Raw genomic sequence first — 15,576 nt, 5'->3', positions numbered from 1 at the left:
GGGTTAGATGTATCAGGGGGATGAGGTGAGCTTAGGATCCTCACACTCTGCCATTGTCTCAGGCTCCCAGCGGTACAGCTTTACTCTAAATACTGCTTTTGCTGTATCCAATAAATTTTGGTTTCTTGTGTTTTCATTTTCATTTGCTCAAGACACTTTTTTGTTTTCCCCATTGATTTCTTACTGACTCATTGGTTGTTTAGGAATCCGTTGCTTACTTTCCACATGTTTATGAATTTTCCAGTTTTATTATGATGGATTTCCAGTTTCATACCATTGCAGTCAAAAAGATGTTTGATATGGGCTTTAATTTTCTTAAATTTTCAAAATTTGGTTTATGTCCTAACATATGACCTGTTTTGTGTATGATTGAGAAGAATATGTATTCTGCTACTATTTTTTAAATGTTTCTTTTTGAGCGATAAAGAGTGTGAACGAGGGAGGGGCAGAGAAAGAGGAAGACACAGAATCCAAAGCAGGCTCCAGGCTCTGAGCTGTCAGCACAGAGCCCAACACGGGGCTCAAACCCACAAACGTTGAGATCATGACCTGAGCCAAAGTCAGACGCTTAACCAACTGAGCCACCCAGGCACCCCTGCATTCTGCTACTACTTGACAGACTCTTTGGCATATGTCTTTTGGGTCCATTTGGTCTATTGTGTTTTTCAAGTCCAGTCTTTATTTGCTGTCTGGATGATCTATCCATTGTTAAAAAGTGGCTACTAACATACCTACTACTATTACACTGCCTTCTAATTCTTCCTTCAGATATAGTATTTGCTTTACATATTTCGTTGCTCCAGTGTTGGAAATATACATATTTATAATTATAATCTCACAAGGAATCAGTCCCCTTATCATTTTTAATGACCTTTTTTCTCTTTACAAATTTTTACGTATTTTATGTAAGAATGGTCACTCCTGCTCTTTTTCGGTTATATTTTTGTGGACTATTATTTTCCAGCACTTTACTTTCAGATGTGTTTGTTTAAAGCTAAAATCAGTCTCTTGTTGACAGCAGATAGTTGAATATTAGTATTGATTGTTTTTTTTTTTCTTCCTTTGAATTTAGTAAGAATGTTTAAGTTCATATATTATTGGCAATGAATCTCAGACTTAAATAACAATCTGCATCCAGTAGTTTTTTTGGTAACATGGAATGGGTATAGCCAGATCTTAAGTCATTTTAATTTTGTGTTAAATTAATATTTATAACACATGGTGTTCCTGAATGCACATAAAACATTTTCCTGGAATTATTTTGTTTTTAATACCATCACCCCTTTTAACAAATTTTGAAAAGGTATGAAAGTTGGGCCTCGGGAGGGGAACTTCAGTTCAGTTCAATCTTTATATGTCATGAGTCGTCATTCTTTCTCATTTGATAATCATGACTCTGACTGTAGTTGTCATTTTTAGTTAGTTTTAACATGACAAAATTAACAAATTACTATTCATATAGGCTTCTCAGCTTGCACGGATTATGAATTGTAAGTGAAATGAAGGAGCATTTCTAGTTGACAAACGGATCCACAGGTAATACAGTGTCTTTAAATTAAGCTTGTGACAATTAAACCAATAAACATAGCAATGAAGAAACTGTCTACAAAGTACAACCATGGAATGTTCATTCAATATATGCTGGAATCTGTAGTTTAAGGAAAAGAGTAAAATTACTTGAAGTAGAACAAATGGTAACCAGTTATCAAGAAAACAGGTAACAGACTTGGGCAAGAGGGATTTTTTTTAGAGTGCTCAGTATAACTGGAGTGGATGAAAAGGGAAAATATAAGATAGTCTCATTTATATAGGAAGTCATCCTAACAGCTTGTACCAATGTAGTCACTTCTGACCAAAGTTTATAAAAGCCATAAATAAAATAATCACCATGGAAGATGACAGCCAGTAACTCTGAATACCAGTAAATAAAGGACATTGACTAAAATAAACACTCAGTTCTAGTAGATGGCTGGGTCTCCCAAACATAAGCAAGGACTGAAATCCAAATTAAAATTACTGTGAAGAAGTAAAATAGAATAGTTTTGGCCTGTAAATACAAGCTTGGTGGGTTTAGAGAAATTCAGATAATAATCTGTACAAGCTCTCAGGAAAACTGGATAAAGCAAAAAGCCCTAAGTCACAGAAATAATTGGAGTAAATAGGCAGAAGTGATATTTAGTAAATGTAATACCCAAAAGTGCAAAATCCCTGAAGTAGGAAGGATATAATTGGAAATGTTTAGTAAAAGATCAATGAATGCTGATGAAATGCAAAAATACTTCATAAAATTTTGATAGGTGTTTTTTCTTCTCATCCCTAGTGTGAGGATATTTAGTAATGTTTTCCCAAGTGTAATCAAGGATAGAAGACACTTACCATATAGGGGATGACTTCCTTGATTTAACTGATACTGCATGACCAATTCTCTGTAGAAAGAGCAATTAATGTTTTTTAGTCGAATATCAGAAGGCCTGCCGAAATACATATGATAAAACACTGCTTCATTTTATCTACTATCCTATGCTTTCTCCAATAGGTCCTTCGTGGCTGATGACCTTCCAATTTCAATTCTACTGCCTTGAGTTATCTTACTTTTGGTACCAGGCATACTCAACTGCTATGTGACTAAATTCTGAGGCACCAAGACTCTTGGCTTACCCACTAAGACCCTGGCACTGGCTGCCAGACCAGACACCTGCTGTGCCCAGCCCCACGGGACCACAGAGAGACGGGCAACTCCCTAAGCACTTTTTGTTTTTTTTCTAATCTGATTTACCACACTATGTCTTTTGTTTGAGGATTTAATCCACTTACATCAAGGTAACATTTGATATTAAGGTAACTTTTGATATTAAGATAATATAGTAATGTTATTAATTATAGTATTCTTTATCAGTACTCTGGGTATAACATTCAACTTCACTGGCGGAGAAATCCTCTGACAGTCTTTTGGGGGCTCCTTTGTTATGTCATAGTTGCTTTTCCCTTGGTAATTTAAAAAATTGGGGTGGTGTTTTGTTTGCTTATTTTGCTTTGTTTTGTTTTGGTCTTTGGCTTTTGCTAATTTCATTATAAGATGTCTCAGTGTAGATTTTTTACACTCAATCTACTTGGGGTTCTTTGGACTTCACAGTTATGCACCCCCAGACTTGAGAACTTTCCCCCCATTATTTATTTATATAGATATTCTGCCCCTTCTCATCTCCCTCCTTCTGGGACTTTAGGGACTCTAGAATACTGGTTAGTGTATCTTGGTTAGCTTGGTGGGATCCTCAGGTCCCTTTGGTTTCCCTTCCTCCCTCCCTCTCTCCTCTCCCTCTCTCACTCCCTCTCTCCTTCTGTCTCCCCTTCCTTCCTCCCTCCTTTCCTTCCTTCCTTCCTCCCTCCTGCTCCCCCTCCCTCCCTCCCTCCCTCCCTCCCCCTTCCGTCCCTCCCTCCCTCCCTCCCTTCGTTCCTCTTCTTCCTCTTTCTCTTCCCCTTTCCCTTTCTCTTTGTCTTCTTTCCTGCCTTCCTTTCTTCCTTCCTTTCTTTTCTTGTCAGTCATCCGACTGGATAAATTCAAGTGAGCTGTTCTCAAGCTCACTGATTGTTTCTTTTGCTTGACCGATCTAGTTTTGAACCTCTCTAGTGACATTTTCACTTACTATTATATTCTTCTCGTCCAGCATTTCTGTTTTTGTTTGTTTGTTTTTTTGTGTGCTTGTTTGTGTGTTTGTTTTGTTTTGGCTGAGCTTCTCATTTTGTTTGTATATTATCTTCCTGTTTTCATTTAGTTGTCTATGTTTTCTTATAATACACTGAGCTACGTAATATAATTATTTTGAATTCTTTATCAGGCAGTTAGCATATTTCCACTTCTCTTGTGTTAGATATTGGAAATGTGTTTTCTTCCCTTAGCTGTGTCGTTTCTTTTTATTCTTCATGTTCCTAGTAGATTTCTTTTTTTTTTTTTTTCCTATATACTGGCTTTGTTCTTTGAGGAATCCGTTACCATTTCTTCTGGTCTTTACAAATTGGTTTTAAATGGCAGAGTCTTTCCTGGTTATCTGTGTTCAATATGAAATGAGATGGACCCTAGGAGAGTGTGCTGTAAGGGTGGGTAAAGCCTTTACTATAAAGTTCTTTATAGATTTTGGATGCTCACCCTTTATCTGATATGTCATTTGCAAATATCTTTTCCCATTCTGTCTGTTGCCTTTTAGTTTTCGTTTTTTCCTTTGCAATGCAGCAGATTTTAATCTTGATGAGGTCCCAAAAATTCATTTTTGCTTTCAGTTCTCTTGCCTTTGTAGATGTGTTGAGCAAGCTGTTACTGTGGCTGAGGTCAAAGAGGTTGTTGCCTGCTTTCTCCTCTAGGGTTTTGATGGTTTCCTGTCTCACATTTAGATCTTTCATCCATTTTGAGTTTATTTTTGTGTATGGTGTAGGAAAGTGGTCTAGTTTCATTCTCCTGCATACTGCTGTCCAGTTCTCCCAGCACCATTTGCTGAAGAGACTGTCTTTTTTCCATTGGATGTTGTTTCCTGCTTTTTCAAAGATCAGTTGGCCATACATTTGTGGGTCCAATTCTGGGTTCTCTATTCTATTACATTGGTCTGTGTGTGTCTGTTGCTGTGCCAGTACCATGCTGTCTTGATGATTCCAGCTTTGTAGTAGAAGCTAAAGTCTGGGATTATGATGCCCCCCATTTGGGTTTTCTTCTTCAATATTACTTTGGCTATTTGGGGTCTTTTGTGTTTCCACACAAGTTTTAGGATTGTTGTTCCAGCTTTGAGAAGAATGCCAGTGAAATTTTGACTGGGATTGCATTGAATGCGTAGATTGCTTTGGGTAGTATTGACATTTTAACAATATTTATTCTTCCTATCCATAAGCACTTCACACCAGTCAGAGTGGCTAAAATGAACAAATCAGGAAACTACAGATCCTGGTGAGGATGTGGAGAAATGGGAATCTTATTGCACTGTTGATGGGAAAGCAAACTGGTGCAGCCACTCTGGAAAGCAGCGTGGAAGTTCCACAAAAAATTAAAAATAGAACTATCCTATGACCCAGCAATAGCACTGCTAGGAACTTACCCAAGGGATACAGGAGTGGTGATGCATAGGGGCATAGGATGCATGGGGAACAAAACTTGTACCCCAATGTTTATAGCAGCACCTTCAACAATAGCCAAATTATGGAAAGAGCCTAAATGTACATCAGCTGATGAATGGATAAAGAAGATGTGGTCTGTGTGTGTGTGTGTGTGTGTGTGTGTGTGTGTGTGTGTACACACAATGGAATACTACCTGGCAAAGAGAGAATGGAATCATGCCATGTGCAACAACATGGATGGAACTGGAAGGTATTATGCTGAGTGAAATAAGTCAGTCAGAGAAAGACAGATATCATATGTTTTCACTCATACGTGGATTTTGAGAAACTTAACAGGAGACCGTGGGGGAAGGAAAGGGGAAAAAATAGTTGCAAACAGAGAGGGAGGGAGGCACACCATAAGAGACAAATACAGAGAACAAACAGGGTTGATGGGAGGATGGGGAAGAGGGGGAAATGGGTGATGGCCACTGAGGAATGCACTTGTTGGGATCAGCACTGGGTGTTTTCTGTAAGCCAATCTGACAATAAATTTATTTAAAAAATAAAATAATTTTTCTTTGATGGGGCTTATTTAGATTTCTAGCAAATATATAAGAAGTAGAGAAGTCAAAGTTTGTCTATAAGATGGTAGATGAAAATTTAAGACATTTATCCAAATGAATAACAACATATATTTTAACTGTATTTTCTGAGAATTTAGATGATGAAGGCTAATAAATAAAATCTCCAACTTTTAATGATTGTGGGCCCTGTTCATGGGCTCTCAACGAATCCATACTTTAACATTTACCATGTTCAGAATGACTTGGCCAAACTTCAAAGCATGGGCTTTGTTTCTGCCTCGAGTATAAATTATACATCTGCCTCATGGACAAATAACCTAAAAAAAATGTTTTTTCAAACATGAAATAAACCTCCCTAAATTCCTATGAAACTAAAGCCATACAGGCTTGCACATAGTAAAAGCTTAAGATAAAGTCTGTAGCTTTCTGGAATGTCTTTCATCATGATGATCTGTAACTCTTTGGGTAAAACACATATAGAACCTTACACAAAATGTTCCTTAGCTGGAGAACTCTCTTTGTGAAAATTATATATCCTGAGGAGCTGTCTTTTGCACATATGGGACAATATCCTTAATCTTAAGAGATAAGGGGTTGTCTTTATACAATAATTTAGGAATTTTCTAAAGACTCTGCACACAATAATTATATAGTTATACATTGAGTTAACCCAGAGACGGCAAGATATGCACGATTGTTGAATTTAGAGATAGAGTGTATCTATTTTTAAATTATATTTTATTTTTTCATAATTGATAACATTTCACCAACGAAGTCATTTTAAGAACAGTGACTTTAAACACTACTACATTAAAAATAATTTATATAAAAATTAGTATACCAACTCTGAGTAATAAACATTTTTTTCAGTTTTCATTTTTGTTGCTGTTAATAAACTGAAATTACCACTCTTGAATTTTCAGCTGAAGATATGCAAAAGGAAATGTAAGGTACAAGATTAGTAAATCTGTATTTTTGTCTCAGATATCAGACGTATATTACTTAAATCTATGTAAGTTAAGATATCAAATGTAAACATTCTAGGGTTTTCAAAGATTAAGTACTTGGCATTAATGTCTGCTAAATGCCACCTCTTCATATTTACCAAGAGAGAAGGGAAGACAACTCATATGGTACTTTTTAGAGTTGAGATTCTTTAAAATGGAATTTTAATGATTTGGACTAGGAAAATTTTTTTTAGAAATTGATACTTTTAATATGAAATCTCAGGCTCAATTGTTTAAGCATCTGACTTTGACTCGGGTATGATCTCAACGGTTTGTGAGTTTGAGTCGCTCATTGGATGAGGTCTTTTCCCACTTTGTGTGAGCATGAACCCTGCTCCAGGTTAGCATGAGCCTGCTCTGTGTTGAGTACCAGCCCTTGAGCTACACTCTGGGTGACTTCAAACCTGCTCTGGGTGAACTCAAGCCCTGATCTGGGGTGAGCTTCAGTCTTGCTCTGAATGATCTCTAGCTCACTCCTGGTAAACACAAGCCCTGCTCTATGTGATCTTGTGCCCTGCTGCATGTGACCTCGTGCCCTGCTCCTAGTGACCTCGAGCCCCGCTCTGGGTGAACACAAGTTCTGCTGCAGGTAAGTTCCTGTCCTGTTCTCAGTGACCTTGTGCCCTGCTCTAGGTGACCTCAAGCCCAGCTCCAGGTGAGCTGAAGCCCTATTCCAAATAAGCTGAAGTCCCATATCTAATGGGCCTGTGTCCTAATTCAGGTGAGCTCATAACCTGCTCTGTATGAGCTCAGACTCCATTAAGGTAAGTTTCTGCTCTACTCCGGTTGAGTCATGCCCCTCTGCTTGTGAGCTCATGCCCTACATTGTGTGACCTTGTGCCCTGCTCTGGGTCACCGATAAACCTGCTCTGGATGACTTCTATCCTGGTCCAGTTAAACCTGTGACCTGCTCAGGGTGAGCACAAACCCCTCTCAGGGTAAGCACAAGCCCAGTTATGGGTGGGCATGAGCCCCACACTGAGTTAGAGTGGGCCTACAAAAGCTAAATATGAGCCCTGGTTCAGGTGACCTCATGCCCTGGTATGTTTGAACTCATGTCCTTTGATTCATTGTCTTTTGAGCTCAAGTCCCGCTCCCAGTGAGCATGAGTCCTGCTCCTGGTGGGCTTGAGTCCTGCTCTGGATGAGCTCAATCCCCATTCTGAGTGAGCTCCAGCAGCCCTCTGGCTAAATACAGACCTTGCTCCGTGTGACCTCATACCACCCTCCGGGTGACCATGAGCTCCACTTAGGGTTGAGTTCATGCTCCACTCCAGGTGAGCACCAGCCCCGCTCGGGGTGTCAACATGCTCCACTCTGGGCAACCTCAAGCCCCTTTTTGCTTAAGCATGGACACTTTTCCCAGTGACCTGGAGCCCCTCTCCAGTTGAGCACAAGACCTTCTCTGGTGAGTTTGTCTTGCTCCAGGTGACCTCAGGCCCTGCTCAGATTTTGCACCAGTCCCACTTCTCGTGAGCACGTGCCCTCTTCTGTGTGACCTTGTGCCCCACTCAGCAGAACCTCCAGACCAATACTGGGTGATCTCTAGCTCAGCTCCTAATGAATAATCTCGTGTCCCACTGCAGTTGAGCAAAGCCTAGTTTGGGGTGACCTTGAATCCCACTCCCAGTGAACTTGTTTTTAGCTCCACATGACCTCGTGCTTCACTCCAGGCGCACTCGAGCCATGCTTGAGTTCAGCCCATGTTCTGGGTGACCTTGTGCCTGTCTCCAATTGAAATGAGCCCTGCTTGATATGCCTTCTTCCCTGCTCTGGGTGACCTTGACCCCCACACCTGGTGAGCTCATGCCACACTTTGGGTGTACTGAAGCCTTTCTCAGAGTGAGAGGTAGCCATCCCCAGGTGAGTGTGAGCCCAGTTTTGATGAGCCTGTGTTATGCTCTGGGTGACCTCATGCCAGGTGATCTCAAGACTCTGTCTTGGTGAGCTTGTCTCACTCTCTATGTGGCCTCAGACCCCACTCGGGTTTTGCCCCAGCCCCACTTCTGCTGAGCACGTGTCCCTTTCTCTGTGAGCGAGGGCCACTGCCCAGGTGAGCTCCAGGTGCCCTGCAAGTGAGCTTGAGTCTTCTTCACATTACCAAGGGCCCCTCTCTTTATGATTCTGTGCTCTGCTGCAGGGACCTTCAAGGGGCGCTTGCTGTGACCTCGTGTCCCTCTGCAGGTAGCTCAAGTTATGTTCCAAGGGACATGGAGTCCTGCTCCTGGTGAGTTCAAGCCCTGCTCCAGGGGATCGGTAAGCCCACTCCAGCTAACCCCGTGCCCCTCTCTGATGACCTGCTTCCCTTCTCAGTGAGACCTTGCCCCACACCAGGGGGAACTCAAGTCCTGATCCACCTGGCTGGTGCCCCACTTCTAGTGAATGCCTCTGAAGCTCTGGGTGAGTTCGTGCCAACCGTTGTGTGTCCTTGTGCCCCTCCGCTGGGGTGATCTGGGGCCCCAGTCAGTTTGACCCGGAGCTCCGCTCTGGAGGACCTGTTCCCTGCTCTGTATGAGGTTCTGACCAGCTCCAGATGACTTCCCGCCCCACTGAGTGTGAACTGGAGCTGCAGTCCAGGGGACCTGAGGCCCTGCTCCAAGTGGCCTGGAGCCCAGCTGCTGATATGCTCATGCCCTGTTCAAAGTGTACACACTGGTGCACTTGAGAGCCACATCCGGTGGGCGTGGGGGTGCACGTCTAGTCATGCCCCAGGTCAGCACCTGCCCTGTTGTGTGTGAGCTAGTGCCACACTCTAGGTGTGCTCAAGCCCTGATTCGGGTGACATGAGCCCTTGTTCCTTAGGATTTTGTGCTCCACTCCAGGTGCCTAGAAGCCTGACTCCCTGTGACCTGGTGACCCAGCCCAGAGGAGCACAAACTCTGCTGAGGGTGAGCTCGAGCTCCTCTCCAGTTGAGAAGAAGCCTTTGTCTCATTGAGGACACGGCTTGATCCTGATGACCTCGAGTCCCAGTCCAGGTTAGCAGTGTGCCACTTTGAGTGACCTCAAGTCCCGCTCCTAGTGAACCTGTGCCCCACTTTAGGTGACCTTGAGCCCCATTCCTGGTGAGCTGAGCCCTGATTCATGTGTACATAGTTGTGCAGGTGACCTTGAGACCCACATCTGATTGGGGGGAGTCGATGAGCCCCCCTCCGGTGTCATCTGAGCTGGTGACCTGCTTCATGACCTCGTGACCTGCCCCAAGTGACCTCCAGCCCGGCTCCAGCGTCCAGAGTCGTGTTCTGGGTTAGCCCCAGCCCCCATGCGGTTGAGCACCAGCTCTGCTGCCTGTGACTTCCTGCTTAGCTCCAGGTGACATCGAGCCCCACTCAGGTGGGTTGGTGCCTAGCTCCATGTGAGCTCGAGGCTCGCTCCACTTGACCTCAAGACCTGTTCCGTATGAGCTCAAGTCCTGCTCCAGGTGGCCAGAGCCCAGCTCCTAGAGGGCTCAGGCCCTGATTCAAGTGTACACAGTTGTGAGTGTGGCCTTGAGATCCGCCCCTGCTGTGGTGACTTCGAGCCGTGCTTCAGTGACCTGGTGCTCCATTCTGTGTGAGCTAGTGCCACACTCTAGGCAAACTGAAGCCCTGACCAGGGCAAACACGGGCCCTCCCTCCCTGTTGTTTTGTGCTCCACTCCCAGTGCACGAAGCCTCACTCCCTGTGACCTGGTGACCCTCCCTGTAGGAACTCCAGTCATGCCAAGGGTGACCTGGAGCCCCTCTCCAGTGGAGCATGAGATTTGCTTTGGGTGAGCACGTGCCCTGATCTGGGTGACCTCGAGTCCTGCTCCAAGTGAACTCACACCCTCTCTCCATGACTGCGAGTCCTGCTTCAGATCACCTGAAGACCCGCTCACTAGAACCTCCAGACCCTCACTGGGTGAACTCATGCCTGCTCCTTGGGGACCTCCTGACCCACTCAGCCGTACAGCCTGACCCACTGCTGACCCTGAGAGGAGCTGACAATGAATTTGGGTCCTGCTCCAACGGACCTGGAACCTCGCTCCCAGTGAGCTCCTGGAACCCTCTGGGTGACCTCAATCCCTGCTCAGGGTGACCTTGACCCGTCTCCAGGTGGAGCAGGAACCCCGCTCCATAAGATTCGGTGCTCCACTCTGGGTGACCTGGATCCCCACTCCAGGTGAGCTGGATTTACTCTTTGTGGTAATCCCCGCCCTTTCTGCCCAAGCTCATGCCTTGCTCCCCGTGACCTAGAGCGCCTCACCTGCACAGTTCCCTTCCCAGCTGACGTGGACCAGGACCTTTACTGGGGCATCTCCAGTCATGCACTAGGTAAACTCCTGCCCTGCTCTAGGTGACCTTCTAGCTCAGGACATGGGGAACTGGTGTTCCTCTGGACTTTGGCAAGACTTTTCCAGGTGACCTCGAATCCACCTCCTGGTGACCTCGAGCCTTGCTCCTGAGGACCTCAAACTGCTGCTCGTGATGTGTTCTGCGCTGTGGGACCTAGATCCCCACTCAGCTTAGTCCTGAAACTGGTTTTGAGTGAACTTCTACCCAGTTCTGGTTGGCCTCGGACCCAGCTCTTTGTGACCTTGTGCCACCCTTCCAGTGTATTAAGGCCTTTGGATTAAGGTTATTCCAAACAACAGGTGGCCTGAGCCCCACTTCTGTGACTTCCTGTGCCACTTTGGGAGACCTCATGGTCTATTCTATGTGACCTCAAGGCACAACCCATGATCAAGTGGGATTTATTCCAAGGAAACAAGGATGGTTTGACATTCACAAATCAAAGATACACTACGATAATAAAATAAAGGATAAAAATCCTAATATTTTTGAATTGCAAATAGTTTGCATCTGACTTTATTACTCCAACTATAATAGGAAAGAACACATCTTATTTAAGTTGGTATTAAAAAAATATGGCAAGGGGCGCCTGGCTGGCTCAGTCGGTTGAGCGTCCGACTTCGGCTCAGATCACGATCTCACGGTCCGTGAGTTCGAGCCCCGCGTCAGGCTCTGTGCTGAAACGCCCCCTCTCCCAAAATCATCACCAATAAAGTGTCAGCCACAAACCCATATGCATGCCGTTTTATAAACAGACACGCGATACCAAGTTAGAAGTCCCTTTTAATTAACCAAAAAAAAAAAAAAAAAAAAAAAAAAAGTCTAGTAACGTAAGAGACTCCAGAACAAGTTGGAAATTGTGTACCATTGGAGTAAGATACAAACATAATACACTTGTCAATCAATCCCTGGGAAAATGATGGATATGGGGGAAGGGGGGGGGGGAAACAATTCAATCTAAAGATTTTAAGAATGAGACTCTAAAATGGAAGAAAAATATAATGCACTGATATTCTAACACAAAGACATCAACTGATGCAAAATGCAGATGGCAACAGAAATCCCAGGCTGGCTGAACCTATGTGAGTTCTGGTATGAGAGAGGCCACAGAAATAAAAAGGATGGAAGGTTTTCGCCTCCCACTGGCAAGACTACTGAAAATCAAAGAAATACCAATTGATGATACATTATGTAACTGATTTTATAAAAGTTCTTGTATTACATTTTTTCCATATAGTATGGATAACTCCTCATGCTCAAGTAAGTCAGGAGAACTAAGGTGCCCAAAGAATATCTAAAAGCTAAGAACAGGAGGTGGATCCAACATGGCTGAGAAGCAGGAAGACTTGAAGTTCCCTCATCCCTCAAACACAGCAGTGTTGAGGGCAAAGGACTTTGAATTCCAAGAGTCCGGGCTACAGAGTGACAAAGACATTTCCAGGGACCTGGCAGGGATAGATACATGACTCTGAACTGGGAGAGATAAAATGGTCTGTGTAGCCATGGATGGGAGGGATCCCCTTCTGCAGAGAGACAAAAGGAAGAGGAAGAGAGGCTGGGAAGGTGTAAGTGCACCTGAGCAAGAGAAAAACCACCGACCAGGACGGGCAAAGATCCAATTTCTAACCGTGGGGCTTTCTCTGGCCTGGGGCCAGCTGCCCTTTTGTGCACGTGGGGAGAAGGGGATTCAGTCTCGGCCTCACTACCTAGTTCAGAGACTCAGTCTGGAGTGGGAGAAAGCAATCCCCTTCTTGGAGTGCTGTGGGAAGAAGGTTTATAACCGTTCAAAGGAAAATGACTGCCTGCACCCGCCAGCCAGAGGCAATATATCAGTGGCACAGACTGGCGCTTCCTTGGAACTGGGGCGCATGCAGGGGGACCCTTTAAGACATCAAGGTTTAAGTCCCAGTCAAGTACCAAGGAGATGTGGGAGTCAGCGGAGCGGGACAAACCGCACACAGCATTGAGGCAACGCAGAGTGGCTCTTCCCTGGAACCCACGAGTGTGGAGGGGCACCCCTTAAGACATCAGTGTTTAAATCCCAGCTGACCGCCAGGGAGGTATGGGAGTTGGCAGAGCAGGACAAACAGCCTGGTTCACGCACACGGCACTGCAAGGACGGCCTAACAGACTGGTTTGGGACACTCACGCCGTGGAGGAGAGACTGGGGTGTCATCCTTTTTCTCCCCATCACCGATAAGGTGGGGCTTCAGGGAACAGACAGTGGCCGCCCACAGTGGAGGCGAGACCCACCGACACCGAACCACACACCTCCGTGCCTGGTAACTGCATCATCTACCAGAGCAGGATTGGCATTGACCAACCAGACAGCCCCTCCTCCAGACCAGCACTGCCACCAGTTCCAACGCACCCGATGGTTTTGCATTTCCTGATTTAATTTTTGGACATTTCTTATTATACATGATTTTTTTTCTTCCTTTTCTCCTTCTTATTTCTTCCCACCTCCAGTCTGATTATTGTTGGTATGTTTCAGCAGACATATTTAATCTATTCTCTTATGCCTATTCTACATGTCCTTCTTTATTTTCTTCTCTCTCTCTCTGGATTAAGCCCTAGAGTTCCTCTGCCTGCTCAATTTTCCTTTCTTTTCTTTTTTCCCTGCCTCTCATTTCTCTTTGTATGGGTAAGGCCTCTTCTACCAACACCACCCCCACCCCAAAGATTGGCTAGAACTGGTGTTTTGGGTGTTTTTTTTTTTTTTAAGTTCTCTTTGTTCGTTTCCTTTTCCAGGGGTACATCAATGAAGAAATCAAAGCCTGGTGGGGGGTCCAAAACATCATTATGAGTAGGGAGATAAAGCAACCAGAGTCACAACAACAGAGAGCACTTAACAGCTCTCCAAAAAACACCTCCTGAAGGGCCACACCCTGGACAGTATATGACCCCTCTCGAATACAGTAGTGCTCACAGGTGCAGCAGACACATAACAAGCTTTTAACACCCTTAATGAACAGAAAACTAGCCAAAATAATGAAACAGAAGAATTCTCCTCAAAAGAAATTCCGGGAAGAAATGACAGCTAAAGAATTGATCAAAACACATATAAGCAATATAACTGAACAAGAATTTAGAATAATAGTCAAAAGATTAATCGCTGCGCTTGAAAAAAGCACACAGGACAGCAGAGACTCTATTGCTGCAGAGACCAAGGAACTACAAAATACTCATGATGAATTAAAAAATGATGTAAATGAGGTGCAAAATAAACTAGACAGGGTGACAGTGAGGACTGAAGAGGCAGAGGGGAGATTAAGTGAAATAGAAGATAAAATCATGGAAGGAGATGAAACTGAGAAAAGGAAGAGAGAGAGACAGGGGAAGAAGGTGCACTTGAACAAATCATAGCCGAGAACTTCCCCAGTCTGGAGAAGGAGACAGACAATGAAATCCAGGATGCGCACACAACTTCCTTCAGACGTAGCAGGAATCAATATTCTCCATGAAATATAGTGAAGCTGGCAAAATACAAAGATAAAGAGAGAATTCTGGAAGCAGCTAGGGATAAACGGGCCTTAACCTAGTAGACAAACAAGGGTGGTGGCAGACCTATCTACTGAAAATGGCAGGCCAGAAGGGATTGGCAGGAAATATTCAATGTGCTGAATAGGAAAAATATGCAGCCAAGAATCCTTTATCCAGCAAGCCTCTCATTCAGCATAGAAGGAGACATAAAGATTCCCCAAACAAACAAAAACTGAAGCAGTTCATCACCAACAAACCAACCCTACAAGAGATCCTAGGGGGACTCTGTGAGTGAAATGTTGCAAAGACCACAAAGGACCAGAGACATCACCACAAGTATGAAACCTACAGATAACACAATGACACTAAATTCTTAACTTTCAATAATCACTCTGTATGTAAATGGACTAAATGATCCAATCAAAAGATATAGGGTATCAGAATATATTAAAAAAAAAAAAACAAAAAAAAAGACCCATCTATTTGCTGTCTACAAGAGACCCATTTCAGACCTGAGGACACCTTCAGATTGAAAGTGAGGGCATGGAGAGCTATCTATCATGCTACTGGAAGTCAAAAGAAAGGTACAGTAGTCAAAGTTAAATCAGACAAATTAGACTTTAAACTAAAGGCTGTAAGAGATGAAGAAGGGCATTATGCCATAATTATAGGGTCTATCTATCAGGAGGAGCTAACAATTTATAAATGTCTATGCATTCAATGTGGAGGCACCCAAATACATAACACAATAAATCACAAACATAAGCAATCTTATTGGTAAGAATGTGGTAATTGAATGGTGCTTTACTCCTCCACTTACAGCAATGGACAGATCATCTAGACAGAGAATCAATAAAGAAACAATGGCCCTGAATGATACACTGGACGAGATGGATTTGACAGGTATGTTCAGAACTTTTCATCGAAAAAACAGCAGAACACGCATTCTTCATTCTTCTTGAGTGCAAATGGAACATTCTCCAAGACAGATCACATACTGGGTCACAAAACAGCCCTCAGTAAATATAAAAGAATTGAGATCATACCGTGCACACTTTCAGATCACAATGCTATGAAACTTGAAATCAACCACAGGAAAAGGTTTGGAAAACCT

At 43.7% G+C, this 15,576-nt stretch overlaps 1 protein-coding gene, 1 long non-coding RNA gene and 1 pseudogene across 9 annotated transcripts in view; 1 reads left to right on the top strand and 2 right to left on the bottom strand.

Annotated features, from left to right (window-relative positions):
* LOC131503504 (eukaryotic translation initiation factor 1A, X-chromosomal) overlaps positions 1-15,576 on the bottom strand; it is a 124,115-nt gene that overhangs the window by 51,261 nt on the left and 57,278 nt on the right. For 2 of the 7 annotated variants that reach the window (XR_009257451.1, XR_009257456.1), the window contains 2 exons: positions 5,891-5,980; positions 2,377-2,426 (listed from right to left, as the gene is read on the bottom strand). The exons of 3 other annotated variants lie outside the window; for them this stretch is intronic. The gene's annotated coding sequence lies outside the window, so the exon portion shown is untranslated. The remainder of the gene's footprint in view (positions 1-2,376; positions 2,427-5,890; positions 5,981-15,576) is intronic. 2 more of the 7 variants (XR_009257454.1, XR_009257452.1) reach the window with 2 other exon arrangements.
* The window catches only part of LOC131503503 (probable G-protein coupled receptor 160), a 33,020-nt pseudogene continuing 18,883 nt past the window's right edge, over positions 1,440-15,576 (bottom strand).
* LOC131503505 (uncharacterized) lies at positions 6,944-11,423 on the top strand. 2 transcript variants are annotated; one of them, XR_009257458.1, is made up of 4 exons: positions 6,944-8,896; positions 8,983-9,069; positions 9,492-9,645; positions 9,764-11,423. It is a non-coding gene; the product is annotated as an uncharacterized LOC131503505 (long non-coding RNA). The 2 variants fall into 2 exon arrangements; XR_009257457.1 differs by having other exon boundaries at positions 9,492-11,423.

The sequence above is a fragment of the Neofelis nebulosa genome, chromosome Y (assembly GCF_028018385.1).
Source record: "Neofelis nebulosa isolate mNeoNeb1 chromosome Y, mNeoNeb1.pri, whole genome shotgun sequence".
NCBI classification, from domain to species: domain Eukaryota; kingdom Metazoa; phylum Chordata; class Mammalia; order Carnivora; family Felidae; genus Neofelis; species Neofelis nebulosa.
This window is presented reverse-complemented; position numbering and strand designations above follow the sequence as displayed.